The sequence below is a fragment of the Manis javanica genome, chromosome 17 (assembly GCF_040802235.1).
Source record: "Manis javanica isolate MJ-LG chromosome 17, MJ_LKY, whole genome shotgun sequence".
NCBI lineage: Eukaryota > Metazoa > Chordata > Mammalia > Pholidota > Manidae > Manis > Manis javanica.
In genome coordinates this window covers 26,654,708-26,671,458 of record NC_133172.1, presented here as the reverse complement: position 1 = coordinate 26,671,458, position 16,751 = coordinate 26,654,708, and positions in this window count along the sequence as shown.

Here is a 16,751-nt window from a genome sequence, read left to right as displayed (position 1 = left end):
AGTAGTAAAGGCAGGCCTTGAACCTAGGGCTTATCACTTGTAATTTGCTTGTACATTTGCATTCCAGACTTAGGTTGTTCCTTGATACAGTTCAAACCTAAATTTCTGATACTTTATTTCTAATTCTACCTTACTGTGTTACAGAATACTAAAAATGTCTCTTATGGGAAACAAATCATTTCTGTTGTGTGGTGTGTATTTTTAAAAATAAAAAATATGATACTATTCACTTAAAAAATAACCAGTTGCTTAAGGCAAACTGTTCTTTCAAATGCCTCCATCCTTTATCTGCTCAGTAATACAGCACATGTGGCTCTCTTTTCCCAGAACATGATCCTGCCATTTTTTTCTTAAAAGAATCATATCCATTCTTCAAGTGTATTTTCATCTTCCTTGGTTTACTGTAACTTGTCCACATTCTCTTGGGTCATATGACTTGAACTTGCTTCTCTTATTACCATATCATATTTTTTTCTATTTCTAGAAGGCAGATATTTTCTTACTATTTTTTCACCACTAAGGCAAAAACGATTTCGATGCTTAAGTAAAGCTTGCTGAATTGATTTTGAGTAAACCTGCACTGCAACCTTCCTCTTGTTATATTTTTAGACCAAGACAATTAAGAATTATCATAGAAAGTTATTTCTGGCCTTTTTGAATAGGTTCCCTCAAAGACATATTACTCAGGTCTAAAAAGCAGTGACAGTGTAAGTGTTCTGTTGTTGCTTGGGGCCAAGACTGCTCAGGACATTATTACCATATTGAAACTAGCTCCTAAAAAATTAAGTTGTATAAATATAGAAGAAATTGCGTGACTAGATATTTTAAAGTTACTCCAATTACGGTATCTAGTTGATAAGGGCATTTAGGAAATATGACTTATGAAACTATTCAGTATGGGTAAGAAATATAAATGCATAACAAGGCTTAGTACTTGCACTGTACACACTTTCTGAATAGCTTAGCACTCTAGCTACACTTTTTCTACTCTAATCTCATAGTCTTACTATTGGAGATGAAAAATAAGCTGTTATTGCAAAGTTTTGACAAAATATTAAAAGGAAAAGGTGATTCAAGGAACAATTTAAGACCACACACAATTTAAGTTATGGCTATCTTTCACCAAAATAGTTTACATACATATTTATAAATATATTAAGCTGTTGCATTTAGAGAATAATTTTTAATGACTAAAACTGTTGATGGATGAAGCAGGTATTTGTCATTATTTAATGTGGGATTACTTTGTGTATATTAATAGCAACACCAAGTGTATAAAAATGAGAGAACTCATGCATTTTATGCTTCACAGAATTAGATGACTATTTTTTGAAAAAAAAAGATATAATGTCACCAGTATGGTATGGGCATAAAAACAGACACATAGATAAATGAAATAGGAAAACCCAGAAATAAACCAACACATATATGGCAAATTAATTTATGACAAAGGATCCAAGAGCATCTAATAGGGAAAGGAGAGTGTCCTCAAGACTTTGAGTGGTCTGGATAGAAGATTGAATCAGCTACATCATTCCCTTAAAGCCTAATCCACAAGACCCTAACCTTCTTCAATTCTGTGAAGGCTGATAGAGGTGAGGAAGCTTCAGAAGAAAAGGTGGAAGCTAACAGAGGTTTGTTTATGAGGCTGAAGGAAAGAAGCTACCTTCATAACTGAAAAGTGCCAATGAAGCAACAAGTGTCAATGTAGAAGCTACAGAATGTTACCCAGGAGATCTAGCTAAGATAATTAATGAAGGTGACTACACTAAACAACAGGTTTTCAATGTAGATGAAATAGACTTCTTTTGGAAGAAGAGGCCATGTACGACTTCCATAACTGGAGAGGAGAAGTCAGTGTCTAGCTTCAAAACTTCAAATGACAAGGCTGACTCTCTCATTGGGGGAAAATACAGCTGGTGATTTTAAGTTGAAGCTAATGTCCAGTTGCCATTCTGAAAACCACGGGGCTCTTAAAAATTATGCTAAATCTACTCTGTGCTCCCTAAATAGAACAACAAAGCCTGGATGACAGCATATCTGTTGACAAGGTGGTTTACTGAATATTTCAAGCCATTCTTAAGACCTACTCTTCAGAAACAAACAAAAAAAATTACTTTCAAAGTAGTACTGCTCATTAACAATCCACCTGGTCCCTTAGGAGCTCTGGCAGAGCTCAAAAGTACAACAAAATTAATGTTTTCATGACAGGATAACACATAATCCATTTTGCAGCTCACAAATCAAGCAATCTTTCTGATTTTCAATTAACATATTTTCATTTAAGAAATAAATTTTGTAAGACTATAGTGGTCTTGACAGTGATTCCTCTGATGAATCTGGGGAAAGTAAACTGAAAAACTTCCAGAAAGGATTCACCATTCTTGATGTCATTAAGAACATTAATGATTCATGAGAAGACGTCAAAATGTCAAGATTAACAGGAGTTTGCTAGCAGTTGATTCCAACCCTCATGGATAACTTTGAGATGTCCACAATTCCAGTGGATGGAGTAACTGCAGATGTGGTGGAAACAGCAAGAGACCTAAAATTAGAAGTAGCACCTGAAGATGTGACAGAATTGCTGCAATCTTAAGGTAAAACTTGAACATATGAGGGGTTGCTCCCCATGGATGAGCACGGAAAGTGGATTCTTGATATGGATTCAAATTCTCATGAAAATGCTGTGAAAATTGTTGAAATAAGAACAATGAATTTAGATTATATAAATTTAGTTCATAAAACAGCAGCAGGACATAACAGGATTGACTCTGATTTCTGAAAGAAGTTGTGTTGGTAAAACCCTATCAAATTGCATAGCATATTGCAGGAAAATTATTTATGAAAGGAAGAGTTAATTGGTGTGGCAAGCTTCACTGTTGTCTTGTTTTGAGAAATTGCCACAGCCACCCCAACCTGTAGCAACCAAAATCCTGCTCAGTCAGCAGCCATCAACACTGATGTAAAACCCTCCCACCCTCCCCAAGCAAAAAGCCAACAACTAGATGAAAGCGCAGATGATGGTTAACATTTTTTAGCAATGAAGTGTTATTTAATTAAGATATGCACATTGTATGTAATGCTGCTGCCCACTAACTAGACTACAGTATTATGTATACATACCTTTCATATACACTGGGAAAAAAAAATTCATTGGAATAAGTTAATTGTGATATTTGTTGGTGTGGAATTGAACCCAAATAGCTCTGAGGTATACCTGTGTAGGAGAATCCTAAAGACTCTGACAAAAAAGCTGTTAGAACTAATAAGCAAATTCAATAAGGTTTCAGGATCCAAAATCAATTCACCGAAACAGTTGTATTTCTGTACACTCACATGGAACTATTAGAAAAAGAGAAAACAGTACTACTTATAAATGAATAAGGAAGAATAAAGTATGTAGAAGTGTATTTAACCAAAAAGGTGAATACTATAAGACATTTGTGAAAGAAATCAAAGGAAACACAGCTAAATGAAAAATATATTCTGTGCTCCAGTGTTGGAAGAATATTGTTAAAATGTCCAGACTATCCAAAGCAAACTACAGATGGAATGCAATTACTATCAAAACTCTAATGGCATTTTTAAAAGGAACAGAAAAGAACAATCCCGGAATTTGTATGGAACCACAAAAGACCATGAATAGCCAAAGCAATCTTGAGAAAGAAGAACAAAGCTGAAGGCATCACATTCTCTGCTTTCAGTCTAAATTACAAAGCAATAATAACTAAAACAGTATGGTATTGGCATAAAAATAGACACACAGATCAATGGAACAGGAGTTGAGAAATAAACCAACACATATAAGGTAAGTGAGTTTACAAAAAACGGAGTCAAAAATATACAATGGGAAAAGCACAGTCTCTTCAATAAATGGTACTGGAAAAATTGGACATGCAAAAGAATGAAACTGGACCATTATTTTACACCATAAACAAAAACTAATTCAAAATATATTAAAGATTAAATGTAAGGCCTGAAACCACAAAACTCCTAGAAGAAAATAGACTGTAAACTCTTGAACATTGGTATTAGCAATTTTTTTCTGGATATGTCTCCCTAGGCAAAGGAAACAGGCATAAACAAACAAGTGGGACTATATCAAACTAAAAAGCTTCTTCACAGCAAAGGAAAGCATCAACAAAATAAAAAGGTAACCTACAGAAAAGGAGAATGTAGTTTTCAAATGATGTATCTGATAAGGGGCTAATACTCAAAATACATAAAGAACTCATACAGCGCAACAACAAAGTAACAAATAATCTGATTAAAAAAATGGACAGAAGACCTGAATAGACATTTTTCCAAAGAAGACCTACAGGTGGCCACAAACACATGAAAAGATGCTCAACTTCACTAATAATCAGGGAAATACAAATCAAAACCACAATGCAATACCACGTTACCACGATCAGAGTGGGTACTTTCAGTAAGACAAGAAACAGTAAGTGTTAGCAAGTATGTGGAGGAAAGGGAACACCTCTATACTGTTAGTTGGAATGTAAACTGGTACACTCAGTACAGAAAACAATATGGAAAAACTGAAAGTAGAAATACCACACAGCCCAAAAATTCCAGTTCTGGGAATTTAGTTGAAGAAAGCAAAAATCACTAATTTGAAAATATATATGTACTCCTATGTGTACCACAGCATTATTTATAATATCCAAAATATGAAATCAACCTAAAGGTCCATGGAGAAATGAATGGATAAGGAAGACTTGGTACCTATATACATTGGAATATTAGTCAACCACAAAAAGGATGAAATATTGCTATTTGTGACATGGGTGGACCTACAGAGTATTATGCTAACTGAAGTAAGTCAGAGAAAGATAGACACCATATGATTTCACTTACATGTGGAATCTAAAAAAATGAAACAGAAAAACACATAAATTTACTCAAACACAGAGAATAGCCTAGTGGCTGTCAGAGGGGTGAGAGATGGGTAAAAATAGTGAAGTAGTGGTAATCAGTGAGAATGTTTGATGTCTTGGTCTGGGTAATGGTTAAATGAGTGTATATATATATATATGTCAAAATTCAGTAAGCAGTGCAGTAACATTTGTGCATTTTATTGTATGCATCTCAATTAAAAAATAAACACTAAAACCACCAAAATATATAAAGAATTCATACAGCTCAATAGAAAAACAATCAATCAAATTAATAAACTGGCAGAGGATCAAAATATATATTTTCCTAAAGGAGACACTCAGATGGCCAATAGGTCCATGAGAAGCTGCTCAACATCACTCATCAGGGAAATGTAAGTCAAAACTACAATGAGAAACCACTTCACACCTAATAGGTTAACGATTATCAAAAAGGCAAGTAGTAAACACATGGAGGCTAAACAACATGCTTCTAAATAATCAATGGATCAATGAAAAAATTAAAACAGAAAGCAAGCAATACATAGAGACAAATGAAAGCAAAAATTCAACAGCCCAAAATCTGTGAGACACTGTGAATGCAGCCCTAAAAGGAAAATACATAGCAATACAGGCTTACCACAAGAAACTAGAAGAATCCCAAACAAACAGTATAAAATCAGAATTAAAGAAACTTGAAAAAGAACAAATGAGGCCCCAAATAAGGAGAAGGAGGGACATAATAAATATGAGAAGAGAAATAGATAAAATAGAGAAGAATAAAACAATAGAAAACAATCATGGAAACCAGGAGCTGGTTCTTTGAGAAAATAAAGAAAATAGATGAATTGCTGGCCTAACATATCAAGAGAAAGAGAGAGAGAGTACAAACAAATCAGAAATGAAGAAGGAATAATCACAATGGATACCACAGAAATGCAAAGAATTATTAGAGAATACTATGAAAAATAACATGCCAATAAATTGGACACCTAGAAATTGGACAACTTTGTAGAAAAATACAAATTTCCAACATTGACCCAAGAAGAAACAGAAAATCTGAACAGACCAATTCCCAGCAATGAAATTGAATTAGTAATTAAAAAACAAAAAGAACTCCCAAAAAACTTCCAACTAAATGGAAATCTATCCCATGCTCATGGATAGGAGGAATTAATATTGTCAAAATGGCCATCCTGCCCAAAGTTATTTACAGACTCAGTGCAATTCCTATCAAAATAACAACAGCATTTTTCAACTAACTAGAACAAATAGTTAAAAAATTCCTATGGAAACACAACAGATACTGAGTGGCCAAAGCAATTCTAAGGAAGAACAAAGATAGGGGATTATGCTCTCTGACCTCAAGCTCTACTACAAAGCAGCAGTAAGCAAAACAGTTTGGTATCAGTGCAAGAACAGACCCATAGATTAGTGTAACAGAAAAGAGAGCCCACATATAAACCCACACATCTATGGCCAATTAAAATACAATGGGGAAAAGACAGCCTCTTCAACAACTGGTGTTGGAAAAACTGGACAACTACATGTAAGAGAATGAAACTGGATTATTATTGATCTCCATACACAAATATAATCTCAAAATGGACCAAAGACCCAAATTAAGTCATGAAACCATAAAAATCTTATCAGAAAATGTAGGCAAAAATCTCTTAAACATAAGTATGAGCAATTTTTTTCCTGGACACATCTCCTCAGGCAAGGAAAACAAAACCAAACTTGAACAAGTGGGACTGTATCAAACTGAAAAAGCTTTTATACAGCAAAAGACACCATCAGCAGAACAAAAAGGCACCCCACAGTATGGGAGAATATATTCTTAAATGACTCATCTTATAAGGGGTTAACGGTCAAAATATATAAAGAACTCATACACATCAACACTCTAAAAATAAATAACCTGATTAAAAATAGGCAGAGGATATGAACAGACATTTCTCCAAAGAAGAAATATGGATGGCCAACAGGCACATGAAAATATGCTCCACCTTGTTAATCATCAGGGAAATTCAAATCAAAACCACACAAGAAATCATCTCACAATGGCCACTATCCAAAAAACAAGAAATAAAAAATGTCGGTGAGGATGCAGAGAAAGGTGAACCCTCCTACACCGTTGGTGGGAATGTAAATTGGAGCAACTGCTGTGGAAAGCAATCTGGAGGTTCCTTAAAAAACTAAAAATATAAATACCTCTCAGTTCAGTAACACCACTTCTAAGAATTTCCCTTAAGAAAAAAAAAATCTCTGAGTTGTAAAGATGTATGTACCCCTATGTTTATCACCACACCATTTGCAATATCCAACACATAGAAGAAAGCTAAGTAGCCATCAATAGATGAATGGATAAAGATGTGGTACCTATACAGAATGGAATATTATTCAGCCATAAAAATAAAAGAAATACTGCCACTGCAACAACGTGGATGGATCTAGATGGTATTATTGCTCAGTGAAATAAGCCAAATACCATATGATTTCACTTATTTGTGGAATATAAAAACAAAGCAAAATAGAGGGAACAAAACAGCAGTAGACTCAGGCACTGAAAAGTGACTAGTGGTTACGGAGGGGGAGGGATTGGGGTGGGTGGTGGGGAAGAGGGAGGCAGATAAAGGGGCACAATGATTCACAATCACAATAATCAGTTGTTCACGGGGATGATAGTGCAGCATGGAGAACATAGTCAATGATTCTGTAACATCTTTCCACGTTGATAGATTTCCACTAGAAGAGGTGAGGATTTAATAATATGACTAACTGTTGAACCACTGTATTGTACATTTGGAACCAATGTAAGATTGCTTATCAATGATACTTTAATAAAAAAGCAAAAGACTAGACAAGAGATAATAAGTGTTAGCAAGGATATGTGCACAAGAGAGCACAGCTTAGGGACTCCTCATAAATTTAAAAATAGAACTACCTTATGAACCAACAATTCCACTTTTGGGTATATATCCAAAGGAAATGAAAACACCAACTCAAAAACATATCTGCACCTCCATATTCATTGCAGCATTACTTACAATAACCATGATATGGAAACAACCTGTATGTCCATTGAAAGATGAATGGGTAAGCAGGAAGTGTTATACATGTTCTATGGAATATTTTTCAGCTATAAAAAGATGAAATCTTGACATCTGCAACAACATGAATGGACCTTGAGGGCATCATACCGAGTGATATAAGTCAGACAGAGAAAACCAAATACTGTATGATCTGTGTGATATTTGGAAACTAAAATTAAGTATTCAAACTGCAGTTTTACATTACAAAATCTGCAAGCTTCGTAGCATCTCCTGTCTACTTCTCTGTCTTGATTCCTGTTACAGTAAGAACAATTTCATTTTACCTGTCCTTGGTATCCTCACTATTTTCTCCCCACAAAAATATGTTCTTCACTTATACCCTCTCCTTCTTATCATTAATGTTTTCTTCTTTATAGGACCATTTGCATCAATCAGTAAACAAACTCTGATTTCTTGTATCTTTAAGAAGAAAATTTCTCTTGAGTTCCTAAGACTAAAGAACTTCCCTATTAATCTGCAGTTTATATAATTTGTTGTTCCAAAGCTGTTAATCGTCTGAACTGTTACTACTCACTCTTCCGCCTATTTTAATTAGTCTCAACTTCTCTCTGATGACATCATTCTTGCCAACAACTTTCACATTGTCAAATTTAAGAGATATTATTTTGTGTTTATCAGTCCTAATTTTCCAATAGTATCCAACAGTCCTTGACCCCTTTTAAAGGACTTCCTTCTTTCACGTCACTCACTCCACATATCTTGCCACTCACGAGCACTGATTTGATAGCTCCTTGACTTCCATCATGTCCTCAAATAGCATAGATCTTTGGGACTATGTCATAGGTTCTTTCCTACTTACATAGTCAAAATGATGTTTCCTAGCCATGTTGCTTCAATTTATAATATCCACACACTGATGATCCCATGTTTTCCCTGAATTTCAATTGTGTTCAACTATGGGCTGAAGTACCACTTGGAAATCTCTAAGACATCTGAAGTTTACACTCTCAGAAATGAACTCTTGATTCTTCTCCTCAAGTCTCTAGACTTCCACATTTAATTAAATATAATCACTTACTACATTCTCATGATGCTCAAGTTAGAAAATTAGGGATCATCCTTCATTACTTTTTTTTCTTTCCACATTGAATTATCATTGGTAGCTGAGAATTTTGTCTTTAAAAGATACCTCGAATCTGTCTAGTTCACTGCCATCACCAAGCCTCTAGCATCTTACACCTAGACAACTGTAGGAGCCTTCTAACTACAACTTCTGTTTTCTTTGATCCATCTATATAAACTATAAAGCATGATCTACTGAAATATATGTTGGATCAGGTCACTCTCCTACAACACTTCGGAGCTTCCCATAACAGGTGGGTGACGTGAGTGACTGAAGTAGCCTAGGGGCAACCATGATGCACCAGCGAGAGCTTTCTCAGCCCCCGAGGGGCTGTGAGTTGGTTCCAGCAGATGTTGCCTTGGAGGTGTATCAGTTGCAGCTGCCAAAGCTAACAAGGGATATAAAATCTCTGTGTGTGTGTGTGTGTGTGTGTGTGTGTGTGTGCGTGTGTGTGTGTGTGTGTGTGAAATCCCTGTAATTTTAAATGTTGGCTCCCATGAAAAAAAAAAGAGGAAAAAAGTACTGTGTGCTTAAAAAAAAACATATTCTGTCCAGATCAGGCTGAATGCCTGCCAATTTGCTTCCTCTGCAGAAGAGATCTGGTTTCTCCTTATCTTCTCAACTTTATTCTAAGCTTTACTCCCATTTACTTTCTGTAATTTAGGCTCACTTATCTTTGCTTTCCTGGAATAGCTATTCAAGATCATGCTCACCGTGAGGCTCTTCCTTCACTGTAGGCTAGATGCGTAAAATCTGTCTAGGATATATGAGAGGGCAGTTCTTTTTAAATTGGGTGGATTCCTACACTGATATTTTCATTCTTTCTCACAGAAGTTTCTTTTATAATTTTGTTTTTTGACTTCAGAGTACTTTTCTAAATTTGTGATTACATCTGCATGTGTTCATTTAATTAATTGATACATTAGCTAAGTCATTAATTAATGAACATGTGCACACTGTACATTGTCTTTTCTGACATTAAATCCTAAGAACTATGTGTAGTGGCAAGCACTATGCCTGGACTTGGGTGTTTTATTTGTTCCTAGTACAAGGTCAGGCACATAACAGGTTAAACAATATAATGTAGATGATAAATGTACAAGTATATAAACGTATTTCTCTTTATTTTTCTTCCTATCTATACCAGACTCTAATCATCCTTCACCTCTTAGCTAAATACTAAACTTCTGTGACCTCATCTCCTAGCCCCTAAAAATACCATACTTCCTTTTTTGTCCATAACATTTCTCATTACTTAAACTATGATGGCAACATTATATTTTAGTCCAACTGTGAGCGTTTTGATGTCTAACATCTACCATGGTGCAAGCAATATAACTGTAAGATGATCTTATGAGTTAAAATCCACTACACTTGAAGATAATTTAACTCCTTATATTACTATTGTATTGTCTATTTCCAATGAACCATATCTTTTTGTAAAAAAACATATTTTGTAAAGCTTTTGTAGCAAGTATTAACATTTATCCTAATTGTAATTATTTTATAACATTCTATATATCATACTATAATAGATACTTGCATTAATTGAATACCTATATTGTCTCAAGCTCTGTGATTCTACCAAGTGTATATTATCGCATCTTATCTTCCTCTCAACCCCTGAAAGATAAGTATTATTATCCTCATTTTTAGATCATAGGAAACAAACTCTTGGAGAAGACAAGATACTTTATGGCAAGGATGGGATCTAAATGAAGTTTGTTTGACTTCAAAGCATAATGCAATAGAGTTTTTAAAAGTCAGATTTTGGAATGACAAGTAATGACTTCAAATTCCAGTTCCATCAAATTATTACCTGTGTAAATCCTTCAGTTTTCTTTTTTGTATGTCAATATAATGTAATAAATACCATATAGGATTTCATAATAAATAAGGAAGACATGTAAAAATACCACTTAGTAAATTGCTTGCCACATTGTAGTCTACAAAATATCACTGCTAAAAACACAGATATTTAATCAGACATTTTAAAATAATGAACTACTATTAACAGTAACATCGATGGAATCTATCTGCCACAGTTTTACATAACCAGGTCTTCATCTCCATATTGCTGGTGATTTTAAAAATTTAAACTACACTTTAAGAAAATAAAGAATAAAATAAACAATTTAAAATATTACCTAAAATCTGATCCAACTCTCTTCCCATTTTCTGGTTCTCCTGGATCTGGGCATAAATTGGGAGCTGTTTTAATACCACCCTCGTTTACTGTAACAACAGGAAACAAAAAGACAGGAACAAAACATGCTGTTAGAAAATTAGGGATAACATTAATTTAAAAATTTACATAAAATATATTCTTGTATATTTTTATTATAATCATTAGTTTATACACAGTTAAAATATAATTTTGCTACCTAAAAATGAAGACAAAACATTTTTTCTATTTGTGGACTATAGGAAAATAAGTTTGATGTTCACATGAAATTACATGCTATTCTATTAACACATAAACAAGTAACGCCTTATTTTATTACTATGTAAACTATGAAATCTTGGGAAACGTGTTCCCAGAGTATCAGTACCAGAGTTTCTATTAATTACTAGCAGTACAGAAGTCACCAACAGTTACAACAGTGTCATTTGGGCACCTGTTAGTTTTAAGTTGCAGTAGAAAAATAAGACTCTATGGAAATAGTTTAAAATTATTAGCACTTCTCATCTAGTTTATAGTAGAACACCTTGGTCTGCTACTGTCAAAGTAAAACTATGGTGCAAATGACCAATATTCCATTGAATTATGATATAATACTGAAAAGCAAAATAATGACTTTACAATTTCCATAACAATGTTTTGCTTAGCCATTGTACATGTTTTCCGCAATTTTTTCAGAATACACAGTTGATGAAAGATTTATTTTTTCCATGAATGTGAGCACAGTGGAAAACGAAATCCTCAAGGTCAGTTTTTTTAGTGGGAAGATTATTAAACCAGATAGTTTTGAAATATCCGAGTGATACTGTTTCATAACTTCAATGTAACAGTGAACTGGAGAATAATTCTATTTTGCTCCTCATCAACTCTTCTACTCTTAAGAAACAAATATACCTGAGTGGAGACTGTAGAGGATGAAATAAATAAATATTGCAATGCTTCGTGTCCTACACTGTGGATTAGAATCACTTGAGGAGTTTTCCTTAAAGAGCAAAGAGGCCTACTTCTACCACAGATATTCTAATGCAATTATGCTAGGGTGGGACACAGGACATCAGGGTTTCTTTTTTATTTATTTATTTATTTTTATTTTTTTATTTTTTTTTTATTTTTTATTTTTGAGAGGGCATCTCTCATATTTATTGATCAAATGGTTGTTAACAACAATAAAATTCAGTATAGGGGGGTCAATGCTCAATGTACAATCCTTAATCCATCTCAAGCTTAATTCTCGTCAGTCTCCAATCTTCTGAAGCATAACGAACAAGTTCTTACATGGTGAACGAATTCTTACATAGTGAATAAATTCTTACATGGTGAACAGTACAAGGGCAGTCATCACAGAAACTTTCGGTTTTGATCATGCAATATGACCTATAAACAATCAGGTCAAATATGAATATTCGTTTGATTTTTGTACTTGATTTATATGTTGATCCCACATTTCTATTATTATTATTATTTTTATTTTTAATAAAATGCTGAAGTGGTAGGTAGATGCAAGATAAAGGTAGAAAACATAGTTTAGTGCTGTAAGAAGGCAAATGTAGATGATCAGATGATCAGGTGTGTGCCTATGGACTAAGTATTAATCCAGGCTAGACAAGGGCATCAAGACATCCACGGATGCAGAAGATTTCTCTCAAAGCAGGGGGGGTGAGGTTCTGAGCCTCACCTCTGTTGATCCCCAAATTCTCACCTGATGGCCCCCCTGCGACTGTGCCTGTCTTAGGTTGTTCCTCCCTTGAGGAATCTTAGAGGGTTTCTTTTTTAAATATGTTTGTTTTGTTAGTTAATAATCCTAAGGTTATTCTAATGTAAATCAACATTGATAACCACTGTATCCCAGCATCATTTAGTTCAGATTGGTCGGTATTTGTCACATAGCAACAGAACTACCAGCAGATGGCCCAGGAGGCATGGCCCTGGTAAAGTTGTCATATTTTCATTTGGACATGAAACTTTGTATTTATGCCCCTCATTCTATAAAAACAACTTTCCTAAGTATTGCCAGCAATACTTTAATTGCTAACTTTATTACATATTCACCGATCCGTACAAAACAAGTGACAACTTTTCTTCTTTGGTCTGCCGACTTGCTATTTAGTTCCTCTTTACCATTCTGTTTTTTGTGTGCTTGTTTGTATCTTGGGCACTCTCTTCCTTTGGCTGTTATGACACAGAGTGGACAAATTCGAAGGCCCTGACCCACAGTTCTACTTATTTTATATTTCCCTTAAGTCTTGAAAAATCACATCTTTGCTAATAACTTTCCATCTATGTTTTTGTCATCTTTTGTTAAGCTCCTTTCTTCTTCCTTTAATGAACTTCTAGGTAATCCCACCAAATTTCCCAGTGTTATCGCATTGGGAAGCTTAGGTATAACCTCATTACTGATGCTTTTTTGACTCTTTCATCGTTCACCTCCAATCCATCTTGAGAACTAAAGGAGAACTAAACTTCCTCAAACAGTATTTTTACGACTGTTCAAATCTCATACAATTCTAGATTTATAGTATAACAATTATCTTTTCTACTAGCATTTATAGTATAACAATTATCTTTTCTACTAGCCACCAAGATACACTTATTACTGAAGTCTGCAGGATTCTTCATCTTTCTGCATTTTCATGGGCTGCCATGCTCATTCCGGGCTTGCTTTATTTTCTCCATGCTTCCAGGGTTTCTCTTTCTTCCCCTTTAGCTGTCAAAATGGCACCTAATTTTCAAGACTCAGCTCAAGTTCCACTTTTTGTAAAATATGATCTCTCATTTTCCCAGGTTATTCAAATCTCTCTTTTTACATAAAATGGACAGTTTTATTTTTAATTTTTAAATTAGTTTGTGTTATAAATTAATAGTTGCACATGCCTTGCTCATATATACAAAGAGATATATTTGATAAAGGGAAAACTTATAAATATTTTAATATGCCCACACGCATAGATAGGGGTTAATGATTTCTTGGCAAATACGTCCTAGTTGTTTGAGAAACAACAATATCTGGTATACTGTTTTCAATGAATTGGATATTTACTATGGGAGGCACTTTTTTACTATTTTAAATAGATTTTTAAAAATATTGTGGTGAATGTTATTAAAATGTGGCTTTTTTACATAGGATAGAGATAAGGAACAATGGCATGACCTAGGCTTACCTACTTTATTATAGTCTATACCACAGATTATAGGTTAAGATAAAGGTGGTCCTTCAATATAGTAGAAAATGAAAATAATAAAATTTCATTTTTTCCATTTTATCAGAGCCTCAAAAATCAAGCTAAGGTTAATATGAATTTCAATAATAGCATACACTTATGTAGTACTATGTGTCAGGAACTATTCTACATCCTTAACATGTACCCATTTATAATCTTCACAACAATCTTAAAGTAGCTATTATTATTACACATTTCCTATAGGTGAGAAGACTGAGGACTAGAGAGGTTAAAAAGTGCTTCCAAAGTCATATTGCTAGTTAGTGCCTTAGTCTAGGTTTAAACCTTGGGCAGCCTGGTTCAAGAAATTCTACTCTTAACCCCTGAGCCTTACATCCTGTCCAGAAATCTCAGCCAGGGAAAAGAGCATCACTAGTTAATTCTCTTTTCCAAACGTTTTGTCTTAAAATATAGAGCACATTCACAATGTCCACCATTTTCATTTACTTAATCCCAGTTCTTACAATTCTAATCGCGACATTACTTTCGTCTATTTGTACATGTCCTTTAAACCACTGCTTATGGACATCTACAAGAGAGGAAAGACCTCCCAAGTTGAAATGTAAAGATAACAGGATAGTATCTATATATGTGCACTTAATGTTCCTTAATTGAAAACATTTAAAATAAAAATAAAGAACAAAGTGCATATAATCTCTTATTTTTCTAACATTCAGATATTTCATAACTGCCCACAGCAAGTGATGTCAAGACATACAAATGAAGTTAGTATTCATTCAATCAGCTGCTCTCACTCCATAACATCATTCAAGCAAATGGCTAGATTTATCACTTTTATTTAAAAAATGTTTAATTTAACTTACAGAGAGGTAAGAACAGGAGTACTCTTTAAAAGTTTAATTGCCTGGACAAGATGCTGCCTCTTGAATACCCTTTTTTGCTCTAACATTTCAGGATATTTTATCATCATCATCATTATTATTTACTCATTCACTATTAGTCATTTTCCCCACGTATCTGTGAGAAAAACAGAGGAGGGCAGTACGTATTGGATTTTAAAAATTAAATGAATTGTCCTTTCTAACATCATTGAGGTGCAGTATCTTTATTACATGTGTCTGTTCAAATATGTTACCATAACCTTAATAAATTTACCATATTTTCGGGTGTTCCAGCTTAAATATACTGGCTATATAAATACTCAACCTCAAAATATAATTGTGTTATTATTAGCAAGTTTTCTGAGGCTTCTAGCTTTACACAGCATACAATCTATTCTAAAAATAAAAGTGAGTAGATTCTGACCAAAAGTCACATCCCTGTTACCTCATCCAGCTACCTTTCTTTGATTTTTTAATAGTGCATTTAAAAAATTTATTCCACCTTATAAAATAAAACACTTTTGGTCTTGAATTCAAACATCATGGATGTTGACAGAATGTTACTTTATACTAACTTTATATTCTTCACAGAGTTGCCTTGTTTGTTTTGCTTCCCAATAAAATGCTGGAATCTTGCAGGCTGAGATTGTGTTTTATTTACTCTTTTACCTGCTTAGTTTAGCACGGTGCTCCCATGGAGATGTAGCTCAAACGGAATTGTGAAATGAATGGATAATAATGAATGAATGGAAGTATGAATTTGAAGAAGATGAAATAAAAAATACATAATGGGAAGCTCATTTTTTTTATAATTCCATCTTTATATTCAAGTAGAAAACTTGGCAAGTTTACTAGTTCACTAAATTCAACATTTTAAATATAAAATATTCTTTTCATTTTTAAAATTAAAAAACCTAATTTTTTTCCTTTCTTGGAAAACTTATGCCTTTATGTAGAATAAGGTGGGATGAATACAGGCTATTTAGAATTCAGGGATGAAAGTTGGAAAAATAATCTGAATTAGCCATTTAAACAGCCAAACGCTCTCCAGGGACACTACTGCAACGTCCTGAATCTCTTATTAATGTTTCTTAGTTAAACTGTAAAATTGCTGTTGCGGGAAGACATGCTTTAGCAATGTGTGTGCTGTATATCATCTATGCTTATGTTAATTTCTGGCAATTCTGATAATAGAATTGATCATTTTTTCAAAGAAGATGAGCTGCGTTTATTTCTTTACATTTGAAAGGTGGATGTGAGATAACAATTGTCTCCTTTTAAAACTGGTTCTGTGTTAAATTATTTCAAAGAGATAAAAACTGAATACTTACTTGGTAATAGGTATATAATACTGACATAATTAAAACAATGTAACCCTTTTCTATAAACAACCATAAAGAATATATTTTTGAAACTAGTGAATAAATACTTGAGAAAAAAATTGGAGGAATAT